The following is a 15,396-nucleotide window of genomic DNA, read 5'->3' as shown; positions in this document are numbered from 1 at the left end:
ACAAACAGAAGAAGACGGCTGTAGTGATCGATGTAGCGGTTCCGAATGACAGCAATATCAGGAAGAAGGAACACGAGAAGCTGGAGAAATACCAAGGGCTCAGAGAAGAGCTCGAGAGGATGTGGAGGGTGAAGGTAACGGTGGTCCCCGCGGTAATCGGAGCACTAGGTGCGGTGACTCCCAAGCTAGGCGAGTGGCTCCAGCAGATCCCGGGAACAACATCGGAGATCTCTGTCCAGAAGAGCGCAGTCCTGGGAACAGCTAAGATATCATGGGACCCTCAAGCTCCCAGGCCTCTGGTAGAGGACCCGAGCTTGAAGGATAAACCGCCCGCAGGGGCGCGCTGGGTTATATATATATATATATATATATATATATATATACACACACACACATATACACATATATATACACACACACAGAACAAACAAAAATGTTTACCTAAAAATATTTCTGCTATGTTATATTATGTTATCATTGTTAATTTGGTTCCAGGTGGAGATGTGTGTGTGGCAGGTCATGACAGCGGGCCAGTGTTTGAAGAACAGCCGAGCAGTTTAATTTACCCTGAAGGCCTGACTGAAGGCAAAGTGACCCTGAGCTGTCAGGCCAGAGCAAATCCAGCTGCTGCTTATAGGTGAGTCTTACACACTTATTTGCTGTGGAGCCCACATTTTATAAAATGAGTTGGTCTTCAAAGTTTATTTTAGGTACTTACTTTGATTCCTATATCAAGTTGCTGTCTTATTTTGGTTTAGACTGGGGCAAATAATCTTTTGATCCCTGGTGAATTTGTACAGTGGGAAAATAAGTATTGAACACGTCCAACAATCTTCTAAGTAAATATATTTCTAAAAGTGCTTTTGACATGAAATTCTCACCAGATATCAGTAACAACACATCCAGTCCACACGTGTAAAGAAATCAATGCAGTGCCTTGTGATCTCAAACATGGTGCATATTATTGCATTCAAAAACTTGATCTTGAAGTTTTGGTGTCATCTAACCTCTCATCTAATCAACTCTAGTCTCCTGATATTTCACAGGCTTGTCTAAATGTTGTTCAGCAAACTTTAAATGCACTTCAACATGCTTTTTCTTTCAGCAATGTAGTCTGGAGTGGTGAGTGTGCATATGGCAGTTAAGTGCATTAGTTATTGTTTTCCTTGAAACAGTTGTACCGGCTGATTCCTGCAGCTCTCCACAGGTTGTCTTTGGCTCTGGGACAACCCTTGTAAAAATTCTTTTCACTCCTCTTTTGCAGGGAGCACCTGATCATGGCCAGTTTATGTCAAAATGATGTATGTTTTAGAATTGCATTTTGTTAACTTTGGACTGCTTCTGTTTTATACCTTGTGAAGCACTTTGTGATCTTTTATCTAGAAATGTGCTATATAAATAAAATTTTACTTACTTACTTCTTTCCACTTGTGGACTAACCACTGCCATCAGTATGTTTTGCAACAATAAGGTTGCAAAGACCTTGTGAGAGCTCATTGGTTTTACCCATCACAAGCTGTTTATTGTGTGCATTGGTAATGAGACACCTTTTTATATCCCTTCAGTTTGGACTGAACGAGCTGATATTAACTTGTACCAGTTGTAACACTAATGTGTCTCTAAACTCTTAGATCAAAATGTACTTCACCCAAATTTGATGCAAAAGACCTCACTGCTTTGGACCAGTAGGTTCGGCTATATATAGGAGAGGCAAACTGAATGAGACTCAGGCAACTGAGTTTTGAAAACGCCGGCTTGTGTATTTTTACTCATTCAGAAAACAAAAGAAAGAAAATTAATATAAAACATACAAAAACTTTTCAAATTAATGTATCCCTTTCTGGTAGCACTATTTTTCCTTCAGTGACAACCCTGTGGTACAATCACAGTAATTACTTTAAAAAATAAAAATAAAAAACCTTACCTGGGTCCGCCCTTCTAAATGTACAATCAGAGTTCAAGTTAAAGATAAACCACAATTTCAGTTACCAGAATCCAAATGGCAACATTCATGTGCAACTCCAGTGAGACTTTGTTAGCTGATTGCAACAACCATTGAGTTGGAAAAATAGATCCAACCGCCCACACCCACTTCCCTTCCTGTTCGGGGATGTATAGAGTCTGTGAAAAGTCCTTAAAATAAACCGTCTGTAAGTCCAGGGGATGTGTGAAGAAGGGGAACAGTAAGTTCAAAGTGGCATGGTGTGTTTTTGTTGCAGCTGGCTTACCACACTGCTGTGCAGCACAGAACAAAGTCAATTGGTCCATCAACGGGATTGGCTCGCCATCAATTACAGGATCTGTTGCAATGCATCGATAGGAAGGACAAAGGAAAAAATCTGACCTGTCAACGACAGTGTCATAGGCCATTAAGTTCCCCATATAATCACAGATCACAATTTGCTGTCACCTAAGTTGTACTATTTTGTAACATTACCCATGTTACAAATTGAAAATAAACAGTAAAACACATAATAATCTGTGCAACAGTTTCAGTTTCAATAAGTAAAATAAAGTTTTCCACAAAACACTGCTTACAATGAACTCATGAAAAAGGCAGATAAAAATGAACAATTAAAACACTTTGCTCACCGATCTAAAAAGAATGGCACAGGAGCGAGATGGTGCAGGAACGGTGAAATGATGGCCTCGCCTCTATTTCCGACCTTCCTCGACCAAACAATGTAAAAGGAACCAAACTAGTTACTCGTCTTAGCAGTACACATGCAATAAAACAATTTTTCATAAGCAGCGAGTGCTAACTCTTCTGTTTATATCGCTTTTTTTCCCACCTCATTTCAGTGAATTTCCATCTCTTTTTCCTCGCTAGCATACTCATGGGGATTTGCGAGAGAGGAGGAAAAAGCCTGTGCTCTCTCAGACGGAGATGGTGGGCGGGCACTGCACCACGTTACAGCACCTTATTGGCTAAGAGCAACCCACTTTTTTACGCCAGAACTCTTAACTCTTTCACTGCTGAACCTATGGCTTATTCACTATAAATCGAGTATAACTGCTAAAATTAATAGTCTTTTTTTTACATTTTGGTACAATTAATCCAAGCCATACTTAAATATGGGTTACACAAGTGTCAGGATTCACTGATCTGGCTGAATCTGTGATTTAAAATGTGATCATCATTGGATTCGTCCTACCATGTAAATGGGCTTGGACACAGTAGCTGATCTCTTACAGAGCCTATGATATCGTTGGGTGGATTGGCCCACTGAGGCCAGACTCAGACTCTGAATTTCAGTTATTAGTTTTAATACATTTAATACGTTTTTGAGTGTTAAGTCATTTCAGCCTCATTTTGACTCAGATACTTAAATTTTCCAAGATCCAATCGTTAGACACATTTTGTGCTTCTGTCCTTTTATATTGATAACTGAGCGACTGGAAAATCGCAAAATAGCAAACTAATGTAAAGCTGCCTGTGACAAAGTGGGTGAGAACACCACTTGTCTATATTCTTAGTTAACATTTATGTTTGATTTGGCCATATTTCATATGTATTCTGTAATAGACAAACATGTACTATCCCGGGTTTGTTTATGTTTTGCACATTTACAGGTTATATAATATAACATCTTGGTTTAAACCGTTTCTGACAAGTTTGTTAAATTAACATGTTTTTATTTCAACTGTTAATTGGTTTAGTTTGAACTTACCTTACCTACCTGTGTTGCAGGAACAAAAGGAGAAAAATGTAGTTTTACTTCCTGTATTTATAGCTTCCTGGTTAATCTGAGGTCACAGGAAGAGACCAGGAGAAGAACGGGAGAATCCTTGTAATTTAATAAAGCTAATTTTAGAGTGTGTTTATAGAGGAATGGATTTGTTGTAATATTTATCGACTATACACCGTAGAGTTTTATTGCTAGGAATGAGTAGAAGTACAGGTTTGAGTATAGATATGTTTGCCTTACTCACCCTAATGGAATAGTCCAGGGTGAGATTGTTTGGTTAAGTGGACTATTTCAGCAGATGAACGCAGGTGTTTCTTCATCTAGGCTGTGTCCCAATTCAGGGTATGCACGGCTTGAAGCACGCACACCACGCGTGCCTCACGTGCGGTGCGCACTACAAGTCACGTGGAAGTGCGAAGTGAGAGGCTTGTGAAATGGGACGGTCTAGCCTTCGTTGCGCTGTTCAGGTTGCCTAGCAACCATGATACTAACCGCTGAGAAATGTTTCATACAGCTTTGTGTGACAGAAATGAAGGAGAAAAATGTTTTGTTGGTCATTCATTTTGTCATGACATCACTTTTGATTAGTTGAGTATCTGAGGCTGAGACCACAGGACTGTAAACATGATAGTTGGGCTTCATTTCTGTACTGAACAGTCATTTCAAGATTAGTTAGTAAATAACAATTAGCTAATGTTGTTCATGAGACTAAAGTCATCTCACTGTGGTAATGTTAATATAATATGGACAATATTATATGTATTGTCAGATTATATATATATATATATATATATATATATATATATATATATATATATATATATATATATATATATATATGAGCTTGAACTCTGGGTCGAAGATGCAAGTAGCAGTTATTTATATTTCCTATCACCTTAAATCTTCACTCAAAGACAAGTATCTCTGACAGTGTATATACAGATGTATTATATATAAGAGACAAACATTGTTCTTTCAATATGCTGGCATTACTAAATTTGGCTCAATGCTTATATATATGTGTAAAAGAAAATGTACGAGCTGTGATAACTGTTTCTGATAGAATGAAGAGTAGACTGATATATGAAATATTCCTTTATTGGGTGAGAAAAATCAGACCATGTCATAACTGCTTTAAGTCATACAGAATAGATATCAGAGCCTTAAACAGGCTGACTTCTGCTAAATGGGTCAAACTGGGCAGAAAGTCTACAAACACATAACATCCTTATAGAATATGATGTAACACTATAGATCAACTTACCTCAGAATATATAAAGCATATAAACAATTACAGCAATATGATGCAACAAACACAGCAGTGCCACTAATCCAAAATACTCAAAGCTTCATAGAACTGAAACAAACATTTATTGTTAGCTCCATTCTGCTGCTGATACATACTTTAGGTTTCTGAATATTAAACTTGTTGCTGCCTTTCATAGTGTGTAACTTGAAGGGCCTGAGTACTTTCTCCCACACTGAAAACACTGGGATGATAACATTATTTGAACATTACCTAATAAGACTGATTCAGGACAGACAATTAGTTATTCTAAACTTTCCTAGCAGTCCTTCACAAACAGGGAACAGTCTGTCTATTCTCTCATCTGTCAGCTGCTGCTGGCTCTTCCTCCTCCTCTTCCTCACACACTGCTGAGTTTGTCCTGGTGGATCATCAGGGGCAAAGCCTCACAGATGATGTGCAGCAGTGGGTCCCTCAGTCTGTCCTCACTCTGGACACTTGCAGTTGTCACACATGGAAATCAAATGTGTGATAAGCTGCAGGATTCAAACACAAGCGTAACTTATAAATACATGTTCATACTTTTATTCCACAATCAGAGAGAAAGAAACAGAGAGAGTGCAGGACAGACAGACAGGTGACAGTCTCAGGTGTACACACTGCTACAAAACAGCACAAGAGAAGGAGGATTTAGTGTTTGTGTTATTACAGTGCTAAACAAGAAGAGTTCCCAGATGGTCCAGTGGACACATGTGTGACTCCTGTGATTAAAGCATCTTTCTTTCAGCTTAACGAGTGAACCGTCAGCTCGTTCAAACACACGTTAAAGTCCGCTTTGCTCGACACCACCGAACAGAGGCAGCAATATAACATAGCTAACATTAACAGTGCAGTGAATCCTGCTTGTGCCGTCATATTCAGGACTGCAAACCGAGCAGCATCACTGACTTTCAGCTTGTTGTGTTTGTGGATATATGACTGACTTTAATTATCCATAAAATCATCACATTCTCTGTAAGATTAAGGTCAACTATATATATATTTAGTAGAGGCTTTAAAACCAAATTACCGCTTAAAGTACAAAACATCGCTAATGTCACATAACTTTCCCGACATGTGGCCAACAGTAATGTTTTAATGTTCACATAAATAAGTGACATAATACTCAGTACTTACTTTTGACAGTTCACTCTTCGCCGCTCCCTTCTGCCGTATTTTGCGCAAAATTATCCACACCCACCGCCGCTTATGGATTGTGGGATATATGGGGCCACAAGCGTGCACCGGACCACGCTTGATATTTGGGGAAATCGACGCGCATTTGGAGTATGCATTTGAAGTACACTTTGAATTGGGACAGCCGTCGTCAGCGTGGCGGTGACGTGAATCGCACTTGAAATGCGTGCACTTCAAGCGTGCATACCCTGAATTGGGACACAGCCCTAGTGGGGACGAGTCAGGCCATGGACAGGTTGTAGATGATTTTGTGGATTGGTGTGATGAGTCCTTCCTTTCACTAAATGTGTCAAAAACTAAAGACATGATTATTGATTTTAGGAAGTCCTCTTATAGCTCATCACCTACTATCATTAAACTACTAAAAAGTTCAACAAAGACTGTTCTTTTTAAGGAAAATGAGATCTTTTAATGTCTCATCTGAGATGTTGTCTTTTGTTTTATAGAAGTTTTATCGAATCTGTGATGTCCTTTTGTATCGCTGCCTGGTTTGGTAACCTGACGGTTAAGAATAAGAATCGGTTGGGACTTCTGGTAAAAACTGCTAGCAAAATTTCAGGGCGCTGGCAAGATGGACTTTTGGCCATGTACAATAAAATGTGCTTAGAAAGGCTCATTCTATTATTAATTGTTTGAACCATCCACTTCACAGTGAGTTTGAGTTGTTGCCTTCCGGCCAGCCCTTTTAGACTTCCTGTGAGGAAGACTAAAAGACTCAGTATTCTTTTATCCCTACTGCATCTTGTCTCCTTAATGGCAAATAACTGTCCTTGGACTTTCTATCACTATTATTGTCATTATTATTTTATATTATTGTTCTGTTTATTTTTATCCTGTTGCTAAACTAATTTCCCTTGTGGGAAAATAAAGAAATTGAATTGAATTGAATTGAATTGAAAAGGACCAGCTCAGTGTAGCTGTGTACAGTTTGACCTTAATTTCTGTTGATTTAAGTTCAGGTATGTTTATTTGAACCGAGTTAACTATGGAGTTGAGTTTTATTTGTTTTGTAAATATTGTTTGGTCACAAAATGGTGAATAAATCACTCGCTATACTGGACAGCATCTGTCTCCTGCCAGTCTTTAGCCGCTTTAGGTCAAGTCCTACCACACTGCCATTTCAGTCTTTGTTAAAATGTAAACTTCTGAAATACAGCCACTCCTTTATGAATGAGGACATCAATCGCAGAGTCAGTCAGCTGATTTAGTTGCAGCAGGGACAGGAGTCAGAGAGAAACTTAGGGTTTGTTTGAGAAAACCTGGACGTGAGTATGTTAGTGTCACAGAGTCTATTACCCCAGTGACTGACTCAGAGTTGAACTGTTTTTTCTGCAACAGGAAGCCATAGTTCCACCATCTCAGGTTTAACAAACTCAGTTGTTAGCTAGACCTGCCCAGCCATACTCTGTGACTGATCTGTGCCACATGGGCACACAGCTAATCTGTGAGAGCTAGTATTGCTGATTTGTAGGGGATCAAGTAGTTTTTTTTTTAACTCAGTGACATCCAAATCAGTTTGGATCTTTAAAGTAAAATGTTTCTTTCTCACTCCATTAAATGAAACTACCATAAAATGTGAAAGACTGTTGATTTTTTTATACTACAGGAATAAAAAAGATCAGGAAGCAGGAATCAAATGATTATTTCCTGCCATTTATCATGCAGGTGGCTTAGAACGGACTGCGGTTCCACTGAATTTGGACCCGATACACCCTGGTGGCTGGTACCCTGGTGATCAGCAGCCCCGACCCCATCCGGGGATACAGGCTCTTACCAGTGTCTAGCTATCAACCGTTGTGGCACCATCATTAGCAGAGCAGCCAACCTCAAGTTTGGTTGTAAGTAATAAAGACCTTTCAGTCATTTTACTTGTTTGAGCTGTCTGCTTTTTAACCCTTGTATGGTGTTCGTATTTTTGTTACTCAGCCAGTGTTCATGGGTCTGGTGGACCCGCTAGAGTTTTGGCTTTCCAATTAACACTATCAAACAATTTTATGTTAAATTACTCAACAGATGTTTACTTTATCCCAATTACGAGCCATGTGAACAGCAAACATGGTTAATTTTTACTTTTACCTTTGTTCGATCGCATTTATGAATTAATGTGCTTCTGCTTTTTGTCAATAAAATGTTATAAAAAAAAAAATAAAATAAGTTCTAATCAAGTGTACATATCCTTATACCATATTTTTGCAGGTTTTGATGGTATATACTGCCTAAAGAGACAACGGCCTCTAAATGGCATGGGTCTCACAGACCTGAACACCATACAAGGGTTAAAACATGGCAGAACAGGCACCAAACAAAAACACAACTTTACATTCTTTCTCTGCTTCTGGATCAGAGCCCACTGGTTTTATGACTTTTCTATGGTTTTTTCAGCATTTATTACTTATTTGTCTGCATTTGCTTGTTCTTCAGACCTCCATGACTTCCCTCCAGATGGCAGAAGTCCTCAAACAATAAATGAAGGTCAAGGAATGTTCTTGGCCTGCCAACCTCCTCCACATTACCCAGGTACCTCCTCTGTTTCATTGTTCTTGGAAATGATATTTTGTATATATATTCTTAGAGAGCCACAGAATAGTCCTGTGTGTGGCTGGAACATTAGTTTTACTTTTTGCATAATTTTCCTTCACTAAGAAAAAAAAGAAGAGTCCTGCTGCAGCTAGCCACTTCACCACTAGTGCCCAGGGCCAAAAGGTGATTAACAGGTCAGAGGGGCAGAATATGAAAGTGAATATGAAAATGAAATCTCTCACTGATACATTGTGACTGTTATGATTGTGACATTTTAAAGTGAAAGCTGAGCTGACAGAATGAAATGACTAAAGTGATTGACGCCGATTCTTTTCTCTTCTCTAGCTGTCTTACCGCTGGTTTCTCAACGAAGTTTCCCAACTTCATCAGGAAGGATGATGGGGCGCTGGTTTGTGTCACAGGTCACTGGGAATCTGTACCTGGCCAAAAGCTGAACCTAATGACACAGCAAACTACTTGCTTCACAACAATCAACATGGAAGTTAGCACAAAGAGCACATTTAGCAAGGCCAACCAGCTCACTGTAGTCCCCGATGGTATGAAAGACCTACAGCTGCATCACTTGTCTCTTAGCATCCACATGTATGTTGGTTGTTCTGCTGTCTGTAGTTGAGCCTAAATTATTACAAAACATAGGATAACAGGGTGTTATTGTTCACTGATAGCCCAGTGCAACGTCCACTTTTATATTAAAGTTGTGGCATTAGCTTGCCTGCTATCAGTTTGCTAAAGGCTGAAGCAAAGTTGATTTAGAGACAACTGCTGACTTTCTCTTCCCATAAGTAACCCTACTGGTCAGCCCGTTGAATACTGGCCAAAAGCCTTCTACTAAAGATCTAATTTAGACTGAAAGAATTTGGAATTTGACAACACTAAAACAGGTTATGGCACAGAAAGCAAATTAAGTGATAAGCTAATCTAAGAAGATTTGCTTTTCATTCCAGCCAATCCCAGGAAGTCAGCTCCAACCATTAAAGTGCGCTTCCTAGCAGATACCTATGCCTTGGCTGGACACACTGCCCAGTTAGAGTGCTTTTGCTTATGGAAAGTAAGTGTCCATCACAGAAATTGCTATGTAATGCTTCTTTACTTTTGCATAATGTGTCTTATATTATAGAATGACGCTGTTCAGCTGTAGTAATACATATCCAGGGATTTATATATCCTCATACATCAAATTTGTAATTATCACTCTCTGATCTTTGCACTCTGATTTTATTGACCTCTTACTTCCATCTCTCAACTCTTGCTTTGCTTTTCATCTTAAAGTCCAGTTCCAAAAGTGCGGTGGAGGAAGGTGGATGGTTTAATGCCATCCAAGGCAGGCCCCACTGTGGAGGGTCCCACCCTGACCCTTCCTGAACTCTCCTTTGACGATGAGGGCATTTATGAGTGTGAAGCCTACAACTCAGAAGGAAGGACACGTACCAGGGACGCATTAATGCAAGGTGACTAAAGGTTCTTCATTGTGCAGCAAAGCATGTGTAATTTCATTTTAATGCACTTGTGTTCATTTTATAGCTCATGTATATTTGTTTTTATTGCCTTTCTTCTTGTCCAGCTCAACCAGAGTGGTTGCAGGTGATGACCGACTCAGAGGTGGAGATTAGCTCAGATCTTCAGTGGAGTTGTGTGGCTGCCGGAAAACCTAGGACCCTCTGCACGCTGGCTACGCAATGGACAGCCACTTAGTACACAGGTAACACACACACACACACACACACACACACCTGACCATAAAACTTCTCCAGAAGGCATTTGGCATGTCCATGTGGCAGCTACAATTATCCTTTGGGACTTGAAAGTGTTGATTTTGAAGCAGAGAGATATTTCTTTGATGACTCTCAGCCCATCGTGATGATACTGTGGGCATTCCAGTAGATCCAGCTGGTGGCGGCCTCAACCCTCGGTGTTTCCTGTGTTTTCCTTAACATCCTAACAAATTTCCTCCCATGTGTGGTGACAGATTGGATTTTCAATCAGATCAATTTTAATTTTTAGTTTTTATTTATATAGCACAACATCACAACAACAGTTAACTCACCTACAGTACCCTACAATAGGGTAATGTCAGTAATGTTGTGGGATGGAGCTGGACTCCTTAAGGTGGTGTCTGAGAGACGGATGTTGTCCAAGATAAAGACAATGCAGGACAATATCTCCCACCCACTCCACGAGATGCTGGCCAGTCACAGGGAGCACGCCGGTGGGAGACTGAGATTACCCATGATGCACCACTGAACGACACAGGATATCATTCCTGCCCGTGCATATCTCTGTACAACTCCTCAATCTAATACACACAGTAAACACTGCAATAGTTAAAACCTTTTTGCACACGCCGCTTTCTTACTTGGTGATGTTGCTGTCAATATTCTTTTGATATTTATTTATAATCACCCTCTGTCATTTGTTGTGTTAGGGTTCAATGTTGAGAAAGGAATCCATAAATAACCACAGATCCAGGCGTGCAGCAATTTAGACGACATTTAATGAACACATGTGTGAGTTCAACAACCCAATCAGTATTGAACTGTCTTTACCATATTCAGACAACGGTTTTATAGGGTTAAGCTAGTACAGCCCCTTTTCTGTTGCTAGGCAGATTTAAACAAAGCATTACCGTCACCCAAAACCACAATGACTCTTAACATAGTCTAAAACAGAACATCTTCTTCGGGTCAACGGCAGGTGCTTCCTGTCAGCCCGCCTTAAGCTGTCGCTTATCTCCTGGGACATCTGGTGCACTTCCTGTAACAGACTACCACGCCCTGACTTTGCAGTTATAAACTCTACCTACTAAATGAGTCTATCTGTGTGTGCGTACATCGCAGTGAGGCGCGCGGCATGCTGTGTACCACTGCGTACGTGTCATGACCTCTCGTACTATATGTGTCTGTATGTGTGTCTCGCCTTAAATGCTCTCTTTGCTTTCAGTTTCACTTCTGCAAAGCCTGCAACTTCAAAAGCCTATAACTTCCTGTCTCTGCCCTCACACAGAAACACTGAGATCATAGAAGCATTAAAACATTTAAATTATAGATTCAACTCAACCGTTTAAAAGTGGTTCTTCTTGGACCTGTAATAAAGACTATAACCATATATTTGAACATCTGAATGCATCTAAATGCAACATCACTATTAATACTCGAAATGTTAATGATGATTATAAAAATAGCAGCAAATAATAGCAGTAAAATATTTCTATTCTCAATAGTTGATATTTATTATTGAGTGATTTGTATATCGTGCCATATTTCTTAATTTATAAATCTGTAACATTGTATTGTTAAATAGTTTGTTGTCTGTTTCTGTTACTGTACTGGAGCAACTGTAACCCACATAATTTCCTTATGGAATAAATAAAGTATGCTCATTCTGAGTCTGAATACAACAGCAAATCAGAATAACATATTTATGTCCAGATTCTAGAGCTGATCTCAGAATCTGCAGTTGTTTGAAATGGCTTCATTAACCTTCTGAATGGTATTCTGAAATTCCAAGACTTTAGAGCTATTGTAAATTTGAAAACAACTTAAAAAGCCTATTTCGTATACCTTTTAGATATACTCTGTGAATGGTACTCATGCACTGATCAGTGGTCTTTGGATCAAAGTGGTTGTTGATCTGTGGTCATGCAAATTTGCTTATTAATGATCATAAACTGATCTCACAGCCCAGTTTTCATTCAGTGGTGCTAGTTTCAGTCATTATGCAAATGTACATAAGGTTGGAAACCTGCAGTCAGCTGAGACTGAAGGAGTCACCTGGATGATGATGAAATGTTTCTCTGCTGAAAACGTCCAGATGAACAGAATCAACCTTTTTGGGGTTTATTAAATGGTATTATGGTATTAGGAACTGTGCCGAAGTGCTTCATATGTGATAGATTCTACTTTGTGGATGTAAGTGGACAAATTGTGTGATAGGCTCCAACTCCATCACTACCCTGGGTTGGATAGGTGGAAGGAATGGATGAATGAACACATGGAGTTTACTACGTGTACATTATTACTGGAGTAAAACTGAACAGTGAGGTCTCATAGGACATCGCACTCTCATGTGAGGCAGAACTTGTCTTTGTTGTTAGTCCTGTGGAACTTTATCTCATGTTTTGCTACTGTAAGATAGAAGCAAAACATAACAGAGGTTATTTTACTACTATTTCTTTTGTCTTTGCATGGTGTTTATGGAGGGCTATGAGCACATTGTGGCATAACTTTCAAATTTCCTTATTTATTAGGGGACTTCATCTTGATCCCAACCATGGATACTGCCTCTAAAAAGCAGTGAAAAAGGAACCAAAGCATAATTAGACAAATAGAAAACTGTGCTTCAGTTAATGATTCGACCTAAGAACACCTGGGTGTATGAATATGGCTTTTTTGTCCTTAATAGTTTAGTGTTACTTTAGTTATTTCTGCAAACAATGAACTTTATAATGCAGTATTGTACAGCATGCTTTGTTACACATGTCACAGATCTGTTTGTGCTTGTAACTTTATCTCTTCTTTACCTTCTTCGAACCTCAAGGATCGTGTGGAGGTGAATGGAGTTCATCTTAGAATCATCAACCTGGCTCTGGAGGATTCTGGCATGTACCAATGTGTGGCTGAAAACAAGCATGGCACCATCTATTCGACTGCTGAGCTCAGGGTCATCCAAGGTAGATAGAGACTTTTCATTTCTCAAGTCAAGCCAAGTAGTCAAGTTGTTATTGTCAACCAACAATATACACTCATATATAGTTGGATGAAATATCATCCTCCTATATCAAAGGTGCAAACTGTAAATTAAAGAAATTCAAATACATACGCATAACTATACAGAAACAAGATAAACTACAAATGAGTACAGTGTTGTACTTGAATAGAAATAGAGTAAGAATAGAAAGAATGAGAATAAATAAAACAATAACAGACAAAATGCATCTAACAACAATACAGAATTGTCAAGTACGGAAGTGAGAGGACAGTGTTATGTACAGTGTTATTTAATCCAAAGAAGTGTGTGGAGAAGAGAGTCCAGTGTGGAGGGGGCAAGTATGAGCTGGACTGTTTGGGGGAAAGCTTTTGCACAATCTCGCCGACCTGCTCCTGATGCTGTGAGTCATCTTCTGGATGGAGGAGTAAAAGTTGGAGGAGAGGTGATGGGTCAGCCATGATGGTAGTGGCTTTATGAATGCAGCATGAGGGTAAATATCCAGTATTGACTGGGTAGAAAGCTGCCAACGATGTGCTCAGTGTTCCACACAATCCTCTGAGGGCTCTGCAATCCCAACACAGTACCTGTGCTCAGTGTGATGGATCTTGTATTTCCAGCCTGTACTGTCTGGAATCTATCAGTGAGAAAGACGAGGATCCAGGTGAAGGCTTTGAGTCTGAAGCAGTTCAGTTTGCTGATCAGCTGTTGGGGGATGATGGTGTTGAATACTGAGCTGAAATCAATGAAAAGCATTCTTTACGAGGCAATCGCTGATCCAGGTGTGTGAGGGCCAGGTTGGAGTGCCAGTGAGATTGCATCGTCCATTGACTCGGGTTTGTGTGGTATGCGAACTGTAGTGGGTCCAGTTTGGTCTGATGGATTTGGTGTTTTGAAGCACTGGCACAACAACTTCGACTCAGGAGATGTTGAAGATGTCTGCTAGGACATCAGTCCGCTGGTCAGCACAGGCTCTTGAGCACATGTCCAGTATGCTGTCTGGTCCAGCAACTTTTTGTAGGCTCCACCTTAGCAGAGTCTTCTTTTCCGCGGGTGGCTGTGGCTCACTTAAGAGCAGATCAGCTACTGATCAGAAGGTTGAGTGGTTCGATTCCTGGCTCCCCCAGTCTGCATGCCAAATATCCTTGGGCAAGATATCAACCTCTAAATTGCCCTCCGATGCGTCATCGGAGTGTGAATGTGTGTGAATGTTTATTAGTTGTACTTGAGTTTAGAAGTGCTTGTAAGGAGTGGGTGTGAATGGGTGAATGAGGCATGTTGTATCGAGCGCTGGAGTACTCCGAGAGAGTAGAAAAGTGCTATATAAGAATCAGTCCATTTACCATTTACCATTACTGACTTTCACTGTCTCAGCATTTTACTTATGTCTGGTGTGATGACATAGATACTCGGTTTCTTGAGTTACTGGCTCGGAATAGGACTCTTGTTACTTGATCATTCCTAAAGACAACACAACAATAAAAGCATGCCATTACGTGGGGGAAACAAAACAAATTTCTTTGGATTAAAACAAACTGGAGATAAAATTTACAGCGATGCACCACTCTCTTTTTGTTTCCCTATCCTTGTGTGTTCTTCCGCTTAGTTCAGGCCCAGATTTCGGTTGAATCCAGTATGCTTATTCCAGCAGCTAGAGGGGGACAGGTGATGACTGGATTGTCGCCTCAGGCTGCTAAAGCCCCTCCAGTCTGTTCTGGAGTCGTGGAACAGAGTTGCTCACCAACTTGCAGCAGGTATTCCTCTAACTAAGCCTGTGTTACAGTTCATACTACAGTGTAAACAGCATGTATGGTCAACTATCATGGCCAGCAAAGTCGATCCTAGCACTGATTTTTTTTTTTTTGTGCACCTCATGTGGTATCTCAGGCCAAAGTGGGATGCACACAGATGGCTGCAAAAGAACATTGTTGCTTAGTCTTTCATTTTTTTAAGCTTATATTCCTGTGAATTCCATGAATAGCA

General features: G+C 40.0%; 1 pseudogene; it reads left to right on the top strand.

Annotated features, from left to right (window-relative positions):
- Positions 1-7,913: 7,913 nt before the first annotated feature.
- LOC120436769 lies at positions 7,914-15,167 on the top strand (annotated as a pseudogene).
- The last annotated feature ends 229 nt before the right edge of the window (positions 15,168-15,396 follow it).

The sequence above is a fragment of the Oreochromis aureus genome, unplaced genomic scaffold, assembly GCF_013358895.1.
Source record: "Oreochromis aureus strain Israel breed Guangdong unplaced genomic scaffold, ZZ_aureus HiC_scaffold_168, whole genome shotgun sequence".
In the NCBI taxonomy this organism is placed as follows: domain Eukaryota; kingdom Metazoa; phylum Chordata; class Actinopteri; order Cichliformes; family Cichlidae; genus Oreochromis; species Oreochromis aureus.
This window is presented reverse-complemented; position numbering and strand designations above follow the sequence as displayed.